The sequence below is a fragment of the Gordionus sp. m RMFG-2023 genome, chromosome 2 (genome assembly GCF_954871325.1).
Source record: "Gordionus sp. m RMFG-2023 chromosome 2, tfGorSpeb1-WG-v2, whole genome shotgun sequence".
NCBI classification, from domain to species: domain Eukaryota; kingdom Metazoa; phylum Nematomorpha; class Gordioida; order Chordodea; family Parachordodidae; genus Gordionus; species Gordionus sp. m RMFG-2023.
In genome coordinates, this window is record NC_088776.1 from 56,258,811 (window position 1) to 56,282,711 (window position 23,901).

The window sequence follows — 23,901 nt, forward strand, 5'->3', positions numbered from 1 at the left end:
TAATTCTGATTAAAAAATTTTTAATTATTGCATAATATGAATAATAAATTATTCAAAAAATATCAATTATTTAAAAAATATTTAAGCTTGAGTAAAATTTCTCGTAGAAATTAAATTTTCTTAGAATGTCTATATTCTCATATTTCATATATATAGGGAAAAAACTCTTCTAATAATATTTTACACCTTTTTAGAAGTTCAGTATGGAATTTCTTTAATTTTACAAGTTTTTTGTTTAATAAATAGTTTATTTAACATTTTATTCTTTTCTATCTTTCGAAAAATTTGAGAAATTTATTTAAATTTAAAAAAAAACCTAGCAAAAAAATGCATATAATTGAAAATCTTTTCTTATATTTGTTATACAAAGTTTCAAATATACCTTTAGCAACTAAATAAAAAAAATTAAATAAGAACCTATATTTATATTGATATAATTATTTTATTTACCATGGGACTCGCAGGAGATAACAACAAAGAGTAAAATGAGTAAAAATTTGTTCATAATTTATTTTAAGAAAAGATTAATTTTTAATATAAAAAATCAAACAAAATTTAGGAAGTTTAATAAAAAAATTTATAGGAAAATTATTTAATAAAGATTTTAATAAAACGAACCAGTATTTATAATACTTCAACTCAATTATTATTTTTTTATTTATTATTATTTTTTTTTATCTATTATTATTTAAAATTGTAAATAAAATATTTTATTTTTAGTGAATATTTTCAATTTTCCAAGAAATTTGTTAACTAAGAGATAGAAATAAAAAAAATATTTATAAAAATTCTACGAATTGATAGGAAAAAACAAATAAAATATTTTCATTATTATGTTTTGTAAATAAAATCAAAATTAATGTATTTTTTAAAAAATGGATGATGTCTTAAATAGTTCATTTTATTGAAATAAAATTAAACCTCTTTAAAGTGGCCATATGAGATCACCCCACATTTAAAATTGGGAAATAAAACTTGAAGGCTTTAAAAAAATAGTTATAACATGTAATTTAAAAAACTATAGGTAATTTTATTTTAACAAAAATGATAACTTGAATATCATTATTCGATATTATTTTCTTCGAAAAAACTATATTTATATTTTTGTATATAAAGTTTATCAGCCGATTTAATGATGGTTTCCATTTAGAGATGCTTCCAAATAAAATATTATAAGTATAGTATAAAAAAAGTTAGCATTGAACCTTTGCCGTTTAAATAAAGGGGTGGGTGTGGGGAGATTATAATATTTCTATCTAAAAAAATTATTTTTCTAACTCTGTCTTAATTTTATAGGGGAAATACATAATTAAAAAGTAAATTTCAATAAATTAAATATGACCTTAATAAATTTATTTATATTTTTAAAAAAATCGAGGATAAAGTACTAAAGTATAAAGAAAAATTAATATCCTAATTATGAAACTTTATTTAAGCTTGAGTTTGGGTTCAAGGTTCAAAAATTCATAAAGTAAATAAACATGAACTTCAAAAATTTATTTGAAATACGAAATCAAATTTTTCTAAAAAGCCTTATAGAGAAAATAGTCAACATAATAAATATTTAAGAATTTTAAAGGGATTTGGGGAACAGATATGCTTGGAAGTTATCTTAGAATAATTAATATATTTTAGATTGTATATTAAATGAATTATTTTATTTTCATTTTTATAGTTAAGATTAATTTGAAATAAATGGAATCGATTGTTCCAAATATCTTAGATCATTAACAATAGATTAGCAAGCAAAATTCATTCTAGGCCTAATATGCAGGGATCTAGGAATAGCAAAATTTCCAGGATTGTTAATTATCTTCGTTTTATCTAAGTTTCTGATAGTAAATTTTTTTTATTATATTAAGGTATTTATAAAATTTTAGAAATTTTCCTTTAAAAAATTCATCTTAATAAATAATTATTTTTTTATTTAAAGTTTACTAAAATATATACCATTTGAGCCGATTGTCAAAAACGTTTAAATCAGTATATTCGACTCAAATATATTCGAGATTTAGTGAATAGAAGTCCAAATATTTGTTCTGTCTATGAGCAAAATTTTCAGGTTTGTTTTTTTTATAAATCAGCTCAAATGGAGCCATTTTGCATCACTATATATAATAAATAAAAACTATTCTAATTTTTATTGTCCACTTAATTTTTAAAACATTTACGTTATTTACAGATATATAAAAATTTAGATCTTATCAACAATTAGCCATCTTAGAAACGCTATCTCCATTTTATTAATTATATTTTCTTTTTGAATAATGGATAATCATATTTTCCCACAGATTTTATTATTTAAATTTAATTTTTCATAAAATTTTCATTTCTAATGTCTTTTTCTAGCCCATTAAAAATTTATTAAAAAGAATTAAGATTGGCGAGGTTATAAATTTTCCGGCCCAATCAAACGCTAAAGCTATTTATGTACAAACTTGACTCCTCGTTAAAATTTTTTCCGGGCCCAATACATCATAAATTTTTTAAATATTTGACCAACCCGCGAGCCGGTCTTTCGGGCGAGCCTATCCGGCTTTAAAAGATCACATTGCTATATCTTTTCTTTTTCTTTATTATTTTATGTTTGTGTTCCGATGAAATAATAAATTTTTTAAAAATAAGTGTAAAATTTTAAAAAGGAAATTATAAATAATTAATGCTTGTATTAGCAAAATTTTAGAAATAAAATTTAAAAAAGAAAAAAAAATGATTGTATATTTTTTTATATATTTTATTTTTAATAAAAAAATTTATTTAAAATAAAACTCAGACAAACTTCATAACAAAAACATGAGATAAAAATTTAATTTTTTAATATTATATCAAGATGAGCAATAAACAAATTATTAAGATGTTGCCAATTTAAAAGATATAAAAAATTATTAATATAAATAATAATCAGAGCATTTGATTTGACCTGCCTGATTTGACCATATTGGGCGTACTAATTGGTCAGGGTCAGATCTTGATCTTGTCACTAGATTTGAATCTGTCTTGAGTTTCTGAAAAGATTCTATATTTTTTTGATACGTTTTTATATTATTATATTTTTAATAAAAATTCTCCCTCCCCTATCTTGATGTCTCTTTATTTTTTTGGCCTTCCTTGAAAAAATCTTACCATTTAAACTGAAAACATTATAAAATATTCTAGATCGGTTTTTATAGAATTCGAATTGGATTCTAATCTTTAAAAAAAAATCATTGTTAAATCAATGAAAAAAAATATTTTAATATAATATTTCTAATCACTTTGATGGCACCAAATTACAAAATAGTTACTAATAGAAGTTTTTTTAAAATAAGATTTAGGCATTTGTTAGGTAAAAATCCATTTTATTTTAAGAAAAATCTTAAAAGATTATGGCTCAAATATTTTTGATTTTTTCAAACTACAAAAATTAGCAAAGACGGAATTTTGAAATTTTTCTCCTCCCAGATTTTTTAAAAAATTTATTAATATACACTGTGTTCCAATTTAACTGTTACCCTTATCTTAGTAACAATAGATCTATTAAATTCTAAATTAATATTCAATAAAATTTTATATTTTGAGAAAGGGATAAATAATTAAAGCTTTCGGCAAGATTCATCAGATTCTATTAACAAGAAACCCAAATTTAAGAAATTTTTCATGATTGTGAAAAAAAAAGAATAAGATTAAAATTCACTTCTTTCAATTTGCAAATAAGAAGGTTCATTATAAGCAATAATTTTTAAAATTTATTAGGCTAGTTGGGGGAAGAGGGGGTTATTTTTTTAAAAGTCTATATAATTTAAATTATTTTCCAAATTATTAAAATAAATAAATATATACGTGTTAAAAATTTAGTGGATATTTTATTATATGTTATCAATTATCTTTTGACCCTTTTTTTTACTTAAGAATTTATGCGTATTAAAATTAAAAGAGTGGATGCCAAAGTTAAGCCAAGAAATATTATAAAAATTATGCTCATCTAATTCAGTCATTTATTACAGATGATATATATTTTGTTTTACTATAGTTTATTGTATAAATATTACCTAATTCATATTCGAAGCCGCTTATTTTGGATTGCAATTTAAAAAATGATAGCTATGATTTTTAAACCTGTTGAAATTAGAATGTTTTTTAACACCAAATTTATTTTCACCCTGTGCCGCTAAAGATCTTAACACAGCCCTGTAATTATTGTGCATATGAATATAATATGAAGATTGGTTATTAGTATAAATTTTACGATATGCATTAAGTTCTTATGATAAAAATAATTAAATAATTTTAAAAATTGCATTGTTTTTTATATAGAAAAATTTAATTATTTTTTGATTGTAAAAAAATATTCTGCAAATAAGAATATATTGGCATCTTGTTTCTTTCAAGAATTTTAAAATATAGCAATTTATTTGACAAAATGTAATGATATCGTATTTAAAAATTTAAACCCGACCTGCTGAAATTATTTTTAAAAAATTGATCCGGTTTTGGGCCGGGTCGTGATTTGCAGATTTCTAACGTCTACCCGTTTTATTATAGAGGACGGTACTCTATATATATCTGATATCAACGGTGTATGGTAGAAGTAGATATAGGTAAGATTATTAATTTCGATTCCTGTAGGATAGTGAGAATGTGCATTCATATTCATATCAATGTACCTGTTAAATCATTTTTGATAACTAGATTTATTCTTAGCTAGGAATTATCATACTTTTAAAGGAATGAGAATCTTATTATATGAAAATGAATTTATTTTGTATTATATATGGATTATATTTAGGGAAAATTATAATTAAAAATATATTGCTAAAAAGAAGGTAGGAGAAAAAAAGATACATATTTATTTTATCATGTTAAATGGAAATTCTTTCTTTTATTTTCTTCTTCTCATCTTTTTTCCGTATTTATTATTTTACTGTATTATAAAGTGATTTTATAATCACAGATTTAATATCATATTCCAATTTAAAATTTTTTTAAAATTAGTTAATTATTATTATTTTTAGGTGTCTCCAATGTCAACTTAAATTTTCAAGATAGTCATTTCATAATCTCCCCACCACCTATATATTGTTAAGTTTAAATGTTAATATAAAATATATATATGAAGTTAATGTTTTATTATTCCCAGTCATTTGGACAGTGTTAGGATAGAAAGGAAATTCTTCCTGGTTATGAGGATGATATGCAGTGATTTGTTAATATATAATAAACTTAATTTATCCTAATTTTATTTTGAGTATATTTAAGGTTGGTAAATATAATCAAATTTGTAGTAGTCACTTATTAGATTTAAATTATATTTTTTAAAAGCCCGATCCCACGAAGCCCTAAATCTATTTATGCATAGAAACTGCGACCCATGGTTAAAATTTCCAAACCGGCTCGTAATATTTTTTCAAATATTTTTCCGACTCGCTGGCTGGGTTTTCGGGAGAGCTGAGTCGGACTCTGCAGATTTCAAATTACTATAAAATCCTTTCTTCTTTTTTTTATTTATTATTTTACGTTTTTTGTTCGGATGAAATAATAATTTTTTTTTAAAATATATGTAAAATTTAAAAAAAGGAAATTATAAATGCTTGTATTAGCAAAATTTTTAGAAAAAAAATTTAAAAAAAAATTAACTATAATATGTATTTTATAATTTTAATATAATTTCTAATAAAAAATTTTTTATTTTAAAAACAAACCCAGACGAACTTCATAACAAAAACATGAGATAAAAATTTAATTTAATTTTTTCTATATTATATCGAGATGCGCAATAAACAAATTTTTAAAATGTTGCCAATTTGAAGGAAATAAAAAATTATTAATATGTGTAAATTTCAATTTCCTAAAATTATTAATGTGTATCAGAGTATTTGCTTCGACCTGCCTGATCTGACCATATTAGAATTGGGCGTACTATTTGGTAAGGGTCAGACCTTGATCCTAACACTAGATTTAGAGTCGTAATGAAGGAGAGGGGTATTTTTATTAGCTTAAAATATATTTACGAAAATAAGCAAATTTTTATTGAGAAAGTAAACGTGTCAGTCCCTTGATTTCTACCAATTCATGTTCAATCTTAATTTTTCTTAATTGACCGAAATTTTCTTTCAAATTTGAATACACTTTAATGGTGTTTCAAATGGGGTATGAAATTCAAATATACAAATTACTTCTAGAGATTTTAAATATTTTCTTTTCAGTGCGTAAATGTTATCAATCCTTAATAAAAATATGGTAGATTTAAAAGTAGCGTAAATAAAAAAATAAAGGATAGTTTCCAACCAATTTTATCAAGAATTTGAATGTTTTCAAGAATGTCATTGTATGAGATTTGAATTATCCATATTTATGCTCTGAAAAATATAATATTAAATATCGACTCCTTCAAAGAAATACGACAATTTCCTAAGAATAGGAAATAAACAAATATTAATTTCTTGAGGTATGATCCTTTTTAAGAATAATCTTTTCCAAATGATCCTTCGCCAAGGGTTAATAATGTTGTAGCCAAAGATGGTTTTGCTAAAATATATTTTAAATAACCTAGATAAAAATTTAGTATTAAGAGAATTCAATTTGATTAAATACTTTTAATTGATTATAATATGTGATTTAAATCAATTTAATTTGCTAGCCACAAGCTTTACTTTAGAATTCAAATGAGACAGAAAAACTCAGCAATCCATGTTTGGCAACATTAGAACTTATTTCTACACATCTAATTTCTTGACGATTTTCCATATATTATTGTCCGGTTTCAGACTGCAATACAAATTTTCCCAAATTCATGGGAAAATAAATTTAAATTTCTAATTTTAGGAATATACAATAAATTAATATTAGATTAGTTCAAAAATTAAATTTTGAAAATTTCATGATATGATAAGCGAATATTTTTAGGTTCTAAGGTTTAATTATATTCAGCTAACTATTAACAATTTTTTCTAAAAAATATTTAAATGGATTATGAAATGAACAATATAATCCTTTAATTAAAATAAGCTAATTAAGAATATGATAAAGAAGTAGAAACATTTCTGGCAAATTATCAATTGGTTGGCGTTGACGACATTATAAAAATCTTAGAAGAGTCGTTGTAGAATCTAGATACAAAAATGTGGTATCTGTATCCTGATGCATTTTTATATAAAAAATAATGTCTGTATACATACCCTCTGGATATATCTGTTAAATACTTTTCAGATACAATTTCATATTTATTTTAAGTATTCACAATAAAAATAATAACAAAATTTGAATTAAATTAATTTAGACAAATTTAATTTTATGCAGTGGATGTCGAATTTATTTTATTTATAGAAATTTTAAAGAAATTATTAGATTTTTTGGGAACCAGATGAGAAATATTATTATTAATATAAATTTTGGCAATAATAAAAGGAGTGTCGGAATTTTATTACATTTATTGTTTATACTAATATAAAGTTGTTATTCGTTAAATATAAGATCCACTCTGCTGTCAAGTTTCCAAATAAAGGAGTCCAATGTGGTCAAGAAACAATTGAATCCTAAATTAGCATTATGCACACCTTATAATTAAATTGTATCAATATGCATTTTAGTGTGTGTGTCTGAATTTTATAGACCATTTTATAAATATTTCTAAATAATTTTTTTATTAGACATTTATATGTAGATTATGATATAAATGTTTAGCTTGCTTATCCCTCTAATTCAAAGTAAATCAATCAAAGGTAAATCAATAAATCACAATTCCATTTTTTGTCATAAAATAGAAAAATACACATAATATATTAATTTCCATTTTTTTGTTAATCGCCCGACATTTTAAATCTTATAAAAAATAAGACTTTGCAATTATCTTATCATGGACATAATATTTGAATTTAAAATTTCGCCGAACATCAAAAATTAACTAAATTACATCTTTTCATTAGCATATAGCCCGAGTCTATCCACAAATTTGTTACTAATCCTGTCTTGTGATTTGTAATTTTTTAAAATCTTTATCTTATTGCAAAAAAAATAACATCTTATTTTTAACTAGGGTTGACAGAACATAATTTCCTTAAAAATATTTTAAAAAATCAATTTTTTGATTAAATCTTTTTTTAAATTTAATTTTCTGTCGTAATTTTTAAAGGAATCATGACTATCCGGCAGAGTATAAAAAAATTTATGTAATAAAAATAAATATTTATGGTAATTTGTTGCATTTTATAAGTTTTTATCTAGTGTTATGTGTCAAACTATCTGCCGTGGTACATATATATGATATCTCTGATAACTCTACTATTAGAGCATCTTTCATCACTTTAAAGTTATCTACTATTTTATTCATTAGTGTCTGGCGACATAAAATTGTTGTACCAGGGGATAGCGTTTTAATCATCATGGTAAATGATGGATTATCAACAAAGGACATTGGCTGAACTATATTAATTATAAAATCAACAATAACTTTATCAACCAATTTCTGAGAAATATTGGCATTTGGATTATTAATTAATTTGGTTTGATTTGAATTAGTCTTTTTGGATGTAAAGTCGCCTATACCAAAATTATTTAAATATTTATCCATTTGCTTAAAGCTATTGGTATAAACAGTCTTATAAAATAAAAACTATTAGAATGTAAAAATGCAATTTACCTTGGTGTTTCTTGAGGCCTGGATTGATTTGAGGAAATATTTTTTTACATTTTAAACAAATAAATTTGAAGCCAGTTTTGATTTTTATATTTATTTAAAAAAAATTTTCAAATCTAGGGAATGGGAAATTTATATTATAGCTATTAAGAACATTTTCTTCCCTGGTATTTTCCATTTCATTAATATCATTGTCTGAATCACTTTCAACGATATAGATATCCTAGGCGATGACTATTAACACGTGATTTAGGTTTATAATACAAATAAAAATCGTTAATTTTAATGTCTATGGCCCAATCGGCAAAGGCGTCGCTTACAAACCTGGTAGACATAGGTTCGAATCCCAACAATGTATTTTTTTGATCATTTTTTTTCTTAATCTAACTTGATGGTTTCACCCTTGGGGAGATGATAATATCTATCTATAATATATATATAAAAGCCATGTCACAGTATTTAAAAAAATTTGAAAAGCGTCTGTAGCCTAATCGGCAAGAGCGTCGCTTACAAATCTGGATTTTTTTTAAAATCTAACTTGGTGGTTTAATCTTTGGGGAGTTTATAATATCTATAATCTATCTATAATATATATTCACAGTGCCACAACGTAATAGCCAATATTATTCTTTCAAACCATAGCTTATTCGGTCAAATGATAATATCACATATCAAACATTCATTTATTTAAGCTACCATTACTTATATACTAGAATTCTTAGTATCAAATTTGTAATTTGTTTATTTTTCATTTAGACAAATTTATTTTTTGAAAAGCGTCTGTAGCCTAATCGGTAAGAGCGTCACTTACAAATCTGTTGGATTTGTGTTCGAATTCCAGCAAAGATCATTTATTTAAATCCGTTGGTGAAATGATATATAGGAAGCCGGATTTGACCACGTGATTCCATTATAATATCTTCTATCTATCTATCTATCTATCTATCTATCTATCTATCTATCTATCTATCTATCTATCTATCTATCTATCTATCTATCTATCTATCTATCTATCTATCTATCTATAATCATAGGTCTTTTGCAATTTGGTAAATCAGTAGGTTTTATAATGGCATTTGATTATATATATGATATTTTTAATGGTGATTATACCCAAGATTCCTCACCAGAAGACATATTATAGCCTGAAGAATGGATATATTTGAATTTTATACAATTATATATCTTTTAATTAGGTAATTTTTATGCATAAGTAAATATTTGCATTTATATGATTACTAACTGATAGATCATCAAGTTTGACAAAAAAATAAAATTTTCTCCTTAATTTGATGATGGATGAATTAAATTAAAAGCCATGCTTTATGAATTATCACTTTTATGAAATATCTTAGGTCTGTAATTTTGCAACTTGGTAAATCAATGGAATTTTTATTATGGAAGCAGATTTTGGTTTTGTTATTTGATACAACTCAATTGTCATTAGCATAGCTGATATTTTTAAAATTTTGCCATTATTGGCTTCGTATAGGCTATTTCATGTTATTCATGCAACTTTCAACTGAATACATCTCTTATCTATTCCGAAGATGCCTTTTTACATGCATACCATAGTTTTGTATATTTTCTCATCACTTTATAATTGTTGAATGTAAGTTATTCATATAACTTATAACATGATTAAATGTATAACCTTTTTGTTTTACTTATATATAATTTGACTATGATTGAATTAACCTCCTATTATTTGTTAACTTAGAATATCTTTTTATTTTTTCTATTGTAATTTAATAGCAAGCTCTTAAATTTAATTTTATATTTTGTACCTAATTAATAAATCACATATTATTTGGAGGGGTGGTCTGTTTAAAATTTAAAATAGGAAGAAAATTTTTCACTAATTTATAAAAGGCATGGTACTTTAATATGTATTCATGAATTTCATAAAAATGCCAGGAGTTAACCAGTAGAATGATGGGTGGTAAATCAGATATTTCCCCTGCATTTGATAATAAATTCTTTTGAAAAATTTTCTCAATAATATAGAATGGCAAAAAAATGTACATGTAAGACATATTTAATTCTTATAAACCCCTTACATTGCACCTATTTTTCTGGATCCAAGTAAAAAATTAATTATTATGGGTTTTGCTGGGCTTGGGAAATATTTTTCACAATTAATATAGTCTTGAACCTGGATTGGGAAAAAATTTTCACAATTATTATGGTCATGCTTAAAAAAATTTTTAATTTTAAATATGGGTTAGACATTGGCCTAAAATTTTTTTTTGAAGACATGGCCAGGCCTGATCAAAAAACCAAAGCTCATGCTCAAAAAAATAGTATTCACTCTTAGTCTTAATATGTTGGTCTTGGTCTTTGAAAAGAATAAAAAATAGAGATGATTTTTAGAGATTTACCTATCTCCAGGCTGGGAACAAATTTTGAAAATTACTATGGGTTGGGCTGGACTTGGAAAATATTTTTATAAATTATTTTGGGCTGGACTTAGGGAAAATTATTCAAAATAATTATCAGCTTGGACGCTTGGGAATTTTTTTTATTATTAACTATGGGTCAGACAGTGGCCTAAAACAAATTTTTTTGAAGGCCTGGGCTCGGTCTTATCAAAAAACCAAGGCCCATGAAAATCTGATTTTCAGTGTATATATAAATTCATTATATGGATTTAAATGTTTTATTTTACTTCTCAACTAACAAAATTATTATGATCTTTCATTGGGCTTGGAACAATTTTTCAAAATTATTATGGCGCACCTTGCTTAGGAATTTTTTTTAATATTAAATATTAGGCATAGATGATCAGTAATATTTAATTGATATTGATATTATTAAGTAAAAACTTTAAATATATTTTGACTCAAACCATAGTATTAACACTTAGTTTTAATGGATTGAACCTGGCTTGAAGGGGGGGAGATATTATTTTCAAATATCAGGTAACAACTAGCATAAAAGTAAGGAAAATTTTTTTATACCCCGTCATTTTTGACGGGCTATCTACTAGTAAACTAATAATTACTTAAATTTAGACAAAACAAAAGACTTTTATTCAAAAGAATTATGATTTTATTTAATCATGCCAACCCTATTTATAGCATTTTTTTTAATAATAATTGGATTTTTTTGTAAACATAAATAAATTTTCCGTTCCTTTCATACTCAATAATCAGTGTAATAATATATTTATTTATAATATTGTATATACTCAGCGAGTGATAGATATATACTTCTAGATTGAGGATTCATTCAGGAATACAATTATAAGTTTTTCATACATAGGATTTAGCTATAGATCAATTTTGGGGTTGGCAGCTGATTATTTGATATCAAATTAATGTGCTATCATATAATGATAAATAAGAGAATCGACTTGCAAACCACAAAATGGCTCTATAACTCACTCCTATGTATGTAATACACTTATTAATGAATCGCCAATCTAGTAGTTTATATGTCAGCTACTATTGGTTGTGCAAGAAAGGAATACCTATTTCAAGACAATTTAACAAATAATTTTTTATTGAATTAAAATAAAATTAAAAAAATGAACATATATTGCCTAAATATCGGCCTTTTTTATTCTACAATAAAGTAAATATAATAAATAATTCTCTAAAATAAAATAACATAAGTCTCATCCTTGAGTCTTTAGAATTCCAAGTCCATCAAACACATGTAAGTGCACCAATGTTACAAAGCCAAATTATTGCTCAAATAAAAATATAATAAACATTAAAAAATATACAACAAAATACAGAGTTTTTTTCGGCAATTTGTCATTTTTTCTCAATTTTTATAGCGGGTTATTTCATCCTATTTGAAGATAATTTTGCGATGAACCTTTGAACTAATATAATTTATATTAGTCTTTCCATGGATTTTTTATATAAATTAAAAATGACTCATTAATAGCAGTCTACATATTACGTTCTAAACATACTAAATACATTTCCGGTAAAATCAGATTTTTACATTTAACAAAACCCTCAAAAAATAATTTTAAAAGTAAAACACTGCTAGAAAAAACACATAGCCGCTCACATATATACATCATTGAATATATTATAAGAATATATAATATTTATTATAGTATAATTTTGGTATATTTGATATTAGTATATGTATTTTTTTAATAATATATTTTCTGTGATCACAAAAATATTTTTTCTGTGATCACAAAAATATTTTCGATTAAATATTAAAATTCGAATTGAACATACAAAAGTAAACATGATTCAATACACATGACAACTCTGGGCACTATTTTTAAAGCATCGATACCTTCTCATCTTAACTCCAAAAATAGATATTAAATTTGTTATGTGGATCTGCACCTCATTAACATATATGAATTTTATTAAAATGAAATGAATAATATATAATATTATCCACTGATTTGATTCGATTATGTAGTTAATATATTGTCTTGTCGTACTTGTATCGGTACATGTCTACAATATACCATAATTTTTACTTTTAGTTATAAATAAATTTGAGCACTTTAACTCAGGTAGTCTTGGTTAGGAATTCGTCCCGAATGTAAATTATCGAAACCTAAAAATGCAGGTATTTTGATAGCGACTTTGACAATATTATTATTTGTAGAAATTTAGTTTTATAGTTGTTTGATTACGATTATTATTTGTTTAAGAATTTTTTTAAATGTAGTAAAATAGATAAATGATAAGCTCAAGCTAAATAGAATAGGAGATATTTCTTTATTAATATTCGTATTTAGGAATTAACTCAACACAATATATAAGTAATATTTATTTAAAGATATATAAAAATGTTTATATTTTGTCAGTAATTGTATAGTTACAAAAAAACAGGTTGTATATTTATATAGCTTTTTAACACTTGTATAAGATAAAAAGAAAATATATTATGATAATGGTAATAATAAATAATAATTGCTTTTAAAATAAACAACACCTTTAAGATCCTTCGCTGATAATTATATCCCGAGATTTGTAATTTTTTTATTGTTACGGACATATAAATTATTACCAAAAAAAGTTTCAAAATTTAGAAATAGACTGAAAACTAAGAAAAAACAAAATATAATATATTTTGCGCATAAAATTATTGACTAAAAAACTGGATATAAAATATTATTAAAAAAAGTAATGAATAATATTAGGTCATTGTTAATCACTACCAAAAACAGTGTTGAAAAAACGGTATTTTATATTTTTTTTTTGTTTAGATCGATGATGCTACATATGATAATATGTATTTAAGAAATCGTCATTTTTAAAATAGGGTCTATGATAGAGGTCTGCATTGGGCGGGGTTTTGGCCGCCCGCCCCCGCCCGCCCATCTAAGCGGGTGAAAAATTTTTTAAAAATGGGCAGGCGGGCGTGCAGGTTAAAAGAAATTTTAAACTATGGGCGGGCGGGTTAAGGAAATTTAAAATAAACTAAAAAAAAATAATTGTTTAAATGAACTATAACAATATTTCTTTTTTTATTGTACCAATCGTTTTTTTTTAAGTGGAGAACATTTACTTAATTATATTATGTAATAAACACAACAATAAATCTTTTTTCTTAGAATAAATAAACATTTTTGTCTATTAAAAATTTCCTTTTATGGGAATGTAATAAAACTTTTCTCTTAAAATTTCCTATTTTGGGGTTTGCAATCTGCATTTGGTTTCACTATTTAAAGATCTCACTTGAGGAAGAGGATATACTTCAAACAGATATCCTACTTTGGTGGAAACGACAAGATAGAGATTTGCCAAAGCTATCAAGATTAGCAAGAAAAATATTACCAATTCCTGCAACTAGTGCTTCTTCCAAACCCGGATTTAGCATTGCTGGAAGATTTTTAGAACAAAGAAGAACGTGTTTGAATCCAGAAAATGTCGATTCATTATTATTTTTGCATTTTAATTACATATAATATTAATTTTACATTTATATTTTTTTCATAAATATTCAATTTGATCAAATAAATTGTCCATAATTTACATTGATTATTTTTATACTTATATTAATTACCTAAATTATAAACTTTTTGTAGAGGAGTAATGAAATATTTTTATTAGATGCTTAAAAAAATGAAAGAATGACCATAATTAAATTTTATAAGGGGGCTTGGGTTAAAATTTTTTTATAAATAATGGGAGGGCAGGTAAAAAATTTTAGACAAATTGGCGGGGGGGGGGGGGGGGGGGGGGGGGGGGGTATTTATTTTTTTGAAAACTATGGGCGGGCGGGTTAAATTTTTTGAAAACTATGAGCGGGGGGGTTAAAAATTTTTTTTGAAGATGGGCGGGCTTTTAGTCCAAAAATTCGCCCAATGCAGACCTCTAGCCTGTGACCTAGTCTGTAGGTACGCTGATCACTATTGCGATAGTTCTGAATAGAATCATGCAAAGACTGTTGTTATCACAATTCAACTAGGTGGTGTTCATTATTAAATCTCTTAATAAAAAATAATATTTTATTGCATTTTAAAAAATAATTGGTCTTAGTTTAGAAAATTGTTATATATTGACTTGGTGTAGTAAGTAACTAACATTAACCTTATTTTTATGGAAAAGATAAAATTGCTAAGCATATCAAAAATATCTAACAGTTTAAATAGGTATATTTTTAATTTATCTATTGATTGTGAATCATATTCATCGTTTGATTTTTTATTTAACAATCTGTTCCCATTTTTTAGATTTAAATAATACTCATATCCATTTATAATATTTGTAAAAAATGACCATAGCATTCAAGCGTTGATAAATCCTGGACGGTTAATAATTTAATTTCTTTTCTATAAATTTTGTAGACCTTTCATATTTTTCGCTTAGCGTTAACATAAATCTCTAATGCCATAATCTCATTTCTTATGCACCCTTTGCCAAATTTTTTTAAATTCTTTATTAGGCATTTCATCCATTCTGTCTATGATTTTAATTTCTATTTCTTCGCTTAAATTAATCTTTTAACTTTATAATTATTTATTTCATATATTTCCAACGTGACTTTTTCACGTTTATTTTAATATCTATTGAGCCTCCAATTTTAACCAGGATACTGTAGGAATAAAAATGTGTTTTGCCAAAACATAAAATTAATTATTATTTGTAAATTTGAGTATATGTTTAGTTTCTTAATTTTACTTCCGTATTCTTAAAAAATATCAAAAAATATTAGCAGAAAGTAAATTAGCAGCAATATGAGAAGAGTGAATGAAATTGAATTTAGAAACATATGCCATTGTATAGTCTTTTAAGTTCCTAATTGATATCCAGATACCCGTGGAACCAAACATTAATGAGCTATAAGTAAAATTATAAAATTTTTGCATATAAAATGATTAGGCGCAATAACTAAATTTTAAAATAGCGGGACACAAATTTTGAAATATATAACAACAATCAATGCGTCAGTTGTGCCTTAATATTCCAAAAATCTAATACGGATTAGGGCAGCGTGTTAAAAGGAAATACGATTTTTTATCATATTATTTAATTTGAACATACCATTCTAATTATCAACTTATCTTAGATTTATCCTCAGATAGGGCAAAATTAACAGCTTAATTTAAATACAAACATTTAATTAAGGAAAAGAAATATTAAATGCAAGCATAATTAAAAACATGAAGTAGATAATATAGAGAAATAGGGAATTTTTTTTATAAAATTATTTAATTAGGATAGAGATTCAACAGGTTTTAGAGTTATGATTATGGAAAAAATCATAAATCTCCTGAAAACTATTGTAATTTTTGTATTTTATGAATATATATTTTCTTCTAATGGTGAGAGGATGATTTGGAATATTAATTAACTGAAAAATTTTTTAAAATTATTTTTATATTTTTGCACCCAAAAGGTGAAAATAAACATTTTTTAAAAAAATGAAAATTAAAAAAAATTAATGTTAAGAATTTTATAAAAAGACAAAAATAAGTAATAAAAAAATATTTCCTATGTCACAGCAGGCATTGAGAACTATAAATATGGAAAAAATTAGATTTGTTTGGGGTTACAAAGGAATAAAGAATAATATTGAATAAAAATAAGTATTTATTAGTCTGGAAAATAATTACTGGTAGTAATGACATCCATTCATGTATATCCCCAAGCGAAATATCTTCCTTCCTAGAATGAATTAACTTCAAAAATCGAGAAAAAATTATGGAAGAAAAATTTTCAAAATATTAAATAAAAATGGGAAAAAGATTGATATCTTGTTTTATGATCTAATGGCATACGTTTAAATAGTATTTATTTATGTGTAAAATATATTATATATTTAAAATAAGAAAATATACTCCTACAAAATCGTATATCTATTTAATCTGCTGTTATAATAAATTGTAGCTTAATACCAAATTAACAAAATACAATTTATATTAATACATTACAGTTCTCCCCACTACAAATTGAATTCATCATGATAACGCAATGGGTGTTTCGAAACTCTTTTTTTACGAGTTGTATTTCCATTGTATTCTGCGTTGTCCAAATCCTCAGTCATTGTTATGGGTATTTCCTTAGCTTGTACATGAGCATACCTCATTGGTCTGCATGCTTGCTTTTCACAATACTCTCAGACTCAACATCATACAATATCGCACTTTTCCGTTGAACCACTATCCCTTCATGCCATCCCGCAGTCCTTTCGTTTTCTACCCAAACCTTTTGCTTCTCTTCAAATTCACGGGGTTCAACGTTCCTATCTTTATAATATTTTTGTCTCCATAATGCGTTTTCTATCCTTCGTAGATAATTCCCATTGATCCAACATTGTCCTGAGCGGCCTTCCATGGAGCATTACGGTGAGTAATTAAAACTTTCACTAAATTTAACTGGTCCGGAGTCTCACAACTTCTTCCAGCATAGAGTCTTTATCGTACGTACATAACGCTAAGCCAAACCATTCGATTTGGGGGAATAAGGGGCCGATATAAAATGTATTATTTTGTTTTTAAAAAGAATCATTTTGAATTCAGATCCAGTAAACTGAGTACCGTTATCTGAGACAATGTAGCGAGGTAACCTTCTAGAGAAATAATTATGCAGATTATTTATTACACTTTTACGAACTCTTCAACATCACGATCAAGATTCGTCTTAAAAACATAGTAGCTACATAATGATTTCATTCCCTTGATGAATAACGTTTAAAACCTCCTTCTTTAGATTATCGGGAATAATAATTCTATCATAATAAAATAATAATCATTCTTCAAACGAAATATTATCTTTAATTAAAATAAATTTTTTTTACCCCGAATAATTATTTATATTATCAAATGTAATTTTATGGCCAACATTTTTTGAACATGGACTATTAGTAATATTATGAACAATTTGAAAGCGCGATTCTTTGTTTGAAACATTTGCTATTTTAGTAGCGATATATATGGCATTCACATAATTTTCCTCATTGGTAATTAATAAAAAAAGTGACGGCTTATCTGTGAATATATAAATAAATATTTTTATTTAATATCTCCTCTTTTCTTAATCGTTAAAAATATAATCTACATTTCCTTATTTCAAGGAAATCGCTATCGATATTTAATTATATTAAAATTATTTCGCTTTTAGTGATTTTTTAAATAAAATAATATCGCTCTTGACTCTTCTAAAAATTTGAATAGGGGAACTTAAAAAAATATTATTTAATTCTTTTATTGTTTTACTTCCATAACCAAGTGATTTCTGGTTTATGATATAGGACTCGACCTCTTGATTCCGTATACATATTAAATTTAATAATAAATGGGGGTCTTATTACATTTTAATAAATTTTGGTCGATGTTTAGCAAATTAGGTTGATTTCTTGTCATAAAATTATTTTACCAATTTCAAAATATGCCTAAAAATATTAACCAAAATAATACAAATGCTTATTTAATAATTTCACATGGCATAATATAAGAGATAATAAATTCTTACTACCTCATAACCATGAAAGATCCATTTCTTAGTTTAACCATTTTATCAAATGAAAATTTTTTATCTAAACAATTAAATAATGATGATTAGAGGTGGGCGCGGGTCGGGAAATTACACTACCCATCGTGTAACGGTGGGTCACGGCGTGAGTGTGAATAAATTTTAAATTATTCGGCATGACGGGCTTTCCCAAAATTTTTCCCGGGCGTGATCGAGCGTGAACAATTTTTTTTTAAAAATATAAATTTGCAATTTTATAATTAAAATACATATTTTCTAATTTAATTTAGCTCTTTTTTAGAAAAGAAAAATTTTTGAAAACAAAAAATATTTTTAAAGCATAAAAGTAATACATCTTAAATATCTCTGAAAAATAAAATTTTATGGTGCCAGCCCTGCGGCAAAAAAATATAATTTAATTGTTTTTTTAAAAAGATTCCGAATCCCCTTAAATATTATTTTTTAAAAAAATTTATTTTTGTTATAAAAAGAACCTTTAGAAAAAAACGGTTAAACCGGTTCAGTTTTTATATTTTAGAGAAATAATTTGAATATCCAGAATTATATAAACATTTTCTAATAGTACTGGCGTTCCCGCAATACAAGTTTCTGTAGGAAGGGCTAAGTTCAAATAATATATTTAATGAGTTATTTTGAATCTTATATATTTTTTTTATATATAATTCATAGATGCTTATAATATAAATAAATTAGAAGATGGTTTCAGTAAAAAAAAAAATTCTAGCCGTAATGAACTAAACCTTTATAATTAGTTGAATCGAACCGAACTATTATAAATTTCTTCGCAAGAACCGTAACCAAAACGTAACCATTATCATTTTTTACATAATGAACCGTAACCGTCCCTGCTTAAATGTTCAACGAAAATTGTTGCAATAATTCGGATTTTTTATAAATATATTTATTAATATTTTTTTAAAACAAAAAATTCTTAATTAACCTCATCCCTTTTCATTCATTATATGCCTTAATTTTATACTATTTACTTTTTTTCAAATTCTCTTTTTAAATCCCTTATTTTGGCCTTTTAATTATATGGTGCCAGCCGCAAAAAAAGAAAAGAAAAAGTAATTAAATTATTTTATTTTTTTTTCATGAGGTTTCGGAATATTTTTTAAATATTTTTTTAAAAAAAGATCCCGAATAAAACGTGGGGATTCCGAATACTGATTCCATATCCCAATACGACCTATATATTAATAATCTAAGTCAAATTATGCATATATCTTTATTCTAAATCAAAAAATAATCCAACACCTTTAATTTTATAATTAAATTTTTTTAATATAATATCCGGTTTGTTATAATCATGATCCCTTATAATTGATTTCAGAAAGATTATCAAACACCATTACCCTATTATTTGGAATATTGAAAAATATTTTTAAAATTTAAGTATATAATATTTAGTTTTTAGAGTAATGAAAGACAAAGTTTTCCCATATATTTTCATCATTTTTGATAATTTGATATTCCATGTGATCTTTGAGCACTATAGTGCCAACCTTGCATAATTTTTCTTTTTCAAAAGCCAGGACGGTAATTCCATTACAAATCTTAATTCAAAATAATTAAAAAATTTATATTACTTTTTCTTTATACTACCGAATCAGTTTTTTATTAAAAGCAAGTATTAAAATAAAACGGCCCAAAAAATAACTTTGGAATAAATCTTAATATAATATATTTTAGCTATAAAAAAATTTAATACTCGAAAAACATCTCAGGACATTGACATTATATGACAGAAATATATGAAAAAGGAGTTACTTTTATATGACTTTAATAGTAGTGAGTATTGTTAAACGGCTCTAAAAACGGCTAACCGAATATTTTAGCCAAAGAATATTAGGCAAGAAGAGATTTTGCTTGGAGAGAGGTTTGGACATCTATTAAAAAAATGTTGTATTTTGAAAAAAAATATTACGTTAAGATTGGCTAAATCAAGCCGTTTAACAATAGTATTTAATAGATATGTTTTTTATTTTACCACATCATTGACATTCAACACTTGGATTTTCCCTTCAGAGAGAATTGTTACTGTTTGAATCTTTTCATTAAGTTCTTAATTTTATTTTTGTGTTTTTTTAATTAAAATTAAATTTATTAAAAATATATATTTATTATTAGATTTAAACTAAAAATGTCCCATGAAAAAATATTAATAATTTCAAAAACAGTATTTTTTCTTATATAGAGAATTTGACTAATTTAGATTAGGTTCCGGGTTATAAAATGAACTTGATTGTTATTAATTAATTGGAATTTGCGATCTATGATTATCATCTTCTTATTTGGTGGCAAAAATTATATAATAATGTCAAATGTATTAGTAGTGCTTTGTCGATCCCTTATTTTATTTTTCATTCTATCTGGAATAAAAGTAAAAATATGGATAGGTCATCTCCATCCATTTATAAACTGCATCATAAAAGCATCAGATCTTAAGAACAATTTATTAAATAAAAGACAGATTGAAATATTTTTTTAAAAAAGACAAAATAAAATATGCCATCATACTTATGTTAAAAAAAACTTTAAAATTATTTGGAATAGTTTTATCAAAATATTTAGATTATATAAGACTTTTTGGGGTGCGTCCTAAGTCAAATATTTTTAAAAATAATTAACTTTAATCAAATTTACAAAATCGAGTTAGAAAGCAAAGGTATAAATTCGAGAATCATTTTTTTGAAAAATTTTTTAACTTTAGACTCACTCTTAATGTTTAAAGGAAATATATAGTATATAATATCCTTATTGAAACACAAAATAAATTATTATCATACTTTGATGTAATTCAATATGGGGTTTGATTAGATAGATGAAAGGCGAAGTAGCATTACTAAAAAGAACAAAAATATATAATTATAGGTATCATGAGAAAAAAAAAGATTACTGGCATTTTTTGGTAGAATGGTAATTGGTTTTCAGCTCTTCACATTTTATCTATTTAAATATATATTTTTTTATCAAATATGGATCATATAGATTGTAATTATACTTATACAAATTAACAAAAGCATTTTTGTGTAAAGTTTAGATTATAGTTAAGTTAATTTAAAAACTTATAATATATTTTTATATACCCAGCTTTTATTTTATTAAAATTAATATACCTTGTAAGTTTCATGTAAGTAATTTTTTGTCAGATCTAAAGCTAATAAATTTTCAAAAAAAATTATAAAGGAAAATTAAATAATTCGATATATAAAAAAACCTCAAAGTGACAAAAGGTTGTTCTGGCTTATTAGTGATATTTATACGGAACCCTTTACAAAAATTTAATTTTTTGACAATCACGAATAATTTAATGGTCATTTATGGGAATTTCATCTTTACATTGTCCTCGATAGGTGTCAGATGAGGACGACACAAGATAAAAAAATAATATTAAGTTTAGGTTTAAATGGGGAATATTTATGATTAAATGGGTGACTCATATAATATATAATATTATAAATTTTATAATTAAACTTTTTTGATATAATTACAATTTATGGCGCTATATCATCTTTAAAGGGGCATATAGTATGAATAAATAGTAGCGAAAGGTTATAGCGCGCCATTTATTTGCCAAATAGCCATCATGAAATTAACTAAAAACCCGAAAATTAATATATAATGAATAATATATTATAATTTATATATTTTGTTATTTAATTTATAAATTTAAATTTATATGTGTGAATTTAAAATGTTTACGAAATGGGTATAGATGTAAGTGTGTTAAAACACAGATAACATTAACGAAATTAAGATGATGATAATCTTGATAACAATAATATCAATTTTCTTTCTTTTCCAAAATTTAATAAATGTTTTCAATTTTATGGGAAAAAAAGTTGGCTATAAATTTAGGAGTTTAAATGCAGGGGATAATTGTCATAACTTTAGTCAACATCTTGTATTATTTATTTTTAAATTTTAATAGTATTTTTATTTTTTAAGAATATTCTTGTCAAAAATTTGAAAAAATGATAAGAAAATTATTTTTTAATTTTACTATACATAATTTATCAATTCATTTTATAATCAATAAATATAATTGAATAAACAAATTAATTTATTTGTAAATTTTTTTTATAAAGTATAGTTGATAAAAAAATAAAATAAATAAACTATTGCTTATAATTAAAACTTGACTCATTTATTACAAATTATTTAAATAATTTAAAATAAATTGTATTACATAATATCTAATTCAAATTCTAAGTTGATTATCAGCAATCACGTATCGCATTTGAAAATAAAGTACAATTTGAATTTTTTTCAAATTAATTTTATTCATTATTATAAAAAATGATGCAAATGTGAGATAAAAGAAAAAAAATCAAAAAATTTCAATTTTAAAAATAAAGATATTCAAAGTCAATATGATTTGCCTATGGGTTACTAAAGATAGTGTCAATAAATATTATATAGGGGATATTCAAAGACGTAGGTTATTTTATATGATAAATATTTCAATCTTTTTCTTAGGTTAAAAAGTTTTGAATTTTCATGTTTTCCTTAAATAACTACTGATTTTATAGAATTACAATTATTCATGCTATAAAAATACAGTGTTATTTTATATTGTTGATAGTATTATATTTTTTCAGTTTCTATTTAGTGATAATAGATAGAATACACCTATATGCAGAGGAGAGAGATAAAACTAAGATATTAATATTAGCTTAGTTTATAATCCTTTTTTAAAATTCCAAATTCGCATAAATGCGATATAGGTAAAGAAATAAAAGCCTGATCGAAATTTCGGGCTAAAATAATTATTAAAATGTAATATTAAAAAACAGAATATTTTTTAAAAAATTAAAAAACAAAATATTATATTTATTATATGATTAAAAAAATCTAAATTTTTATTATGAAATAATCAATTTAATTATTATATTGTGTATCATTCAATATAGTTTTCTGATTTATATAAAAAATAGTAATTATTTTAAAAATATTTAAGTTTGAGGAATTTTCTTTAGATATTAATATTAAATTTTTATATGATTGATTTCACATACAATCATATTCATTAAATAGAGATAGACACTTCTAACCTTGACAAGTTAAAAATTAAATTGATTTTTCTTTTTTCATGTTTCACATGTTTTCCTAGTTTCAGAGTGGAATTCGTTTACTTTTGCTATTTATTTTGTTTAGTTAATTACCTTTTCAGTATATACAAATTTATATCGAAAAAGATAAAATTTATAATTTTTGTTTGTTATATAAAAGTCGAATCGAGCTATAGAAAATCTTAGTTAACATTACCCAAAAAAATAAATATTATTCTGCTAACCATCTTGATTTGAAAATATTCCATCAAGGATTATAAATTTTATATAGTATAACCCTAATAAAGTT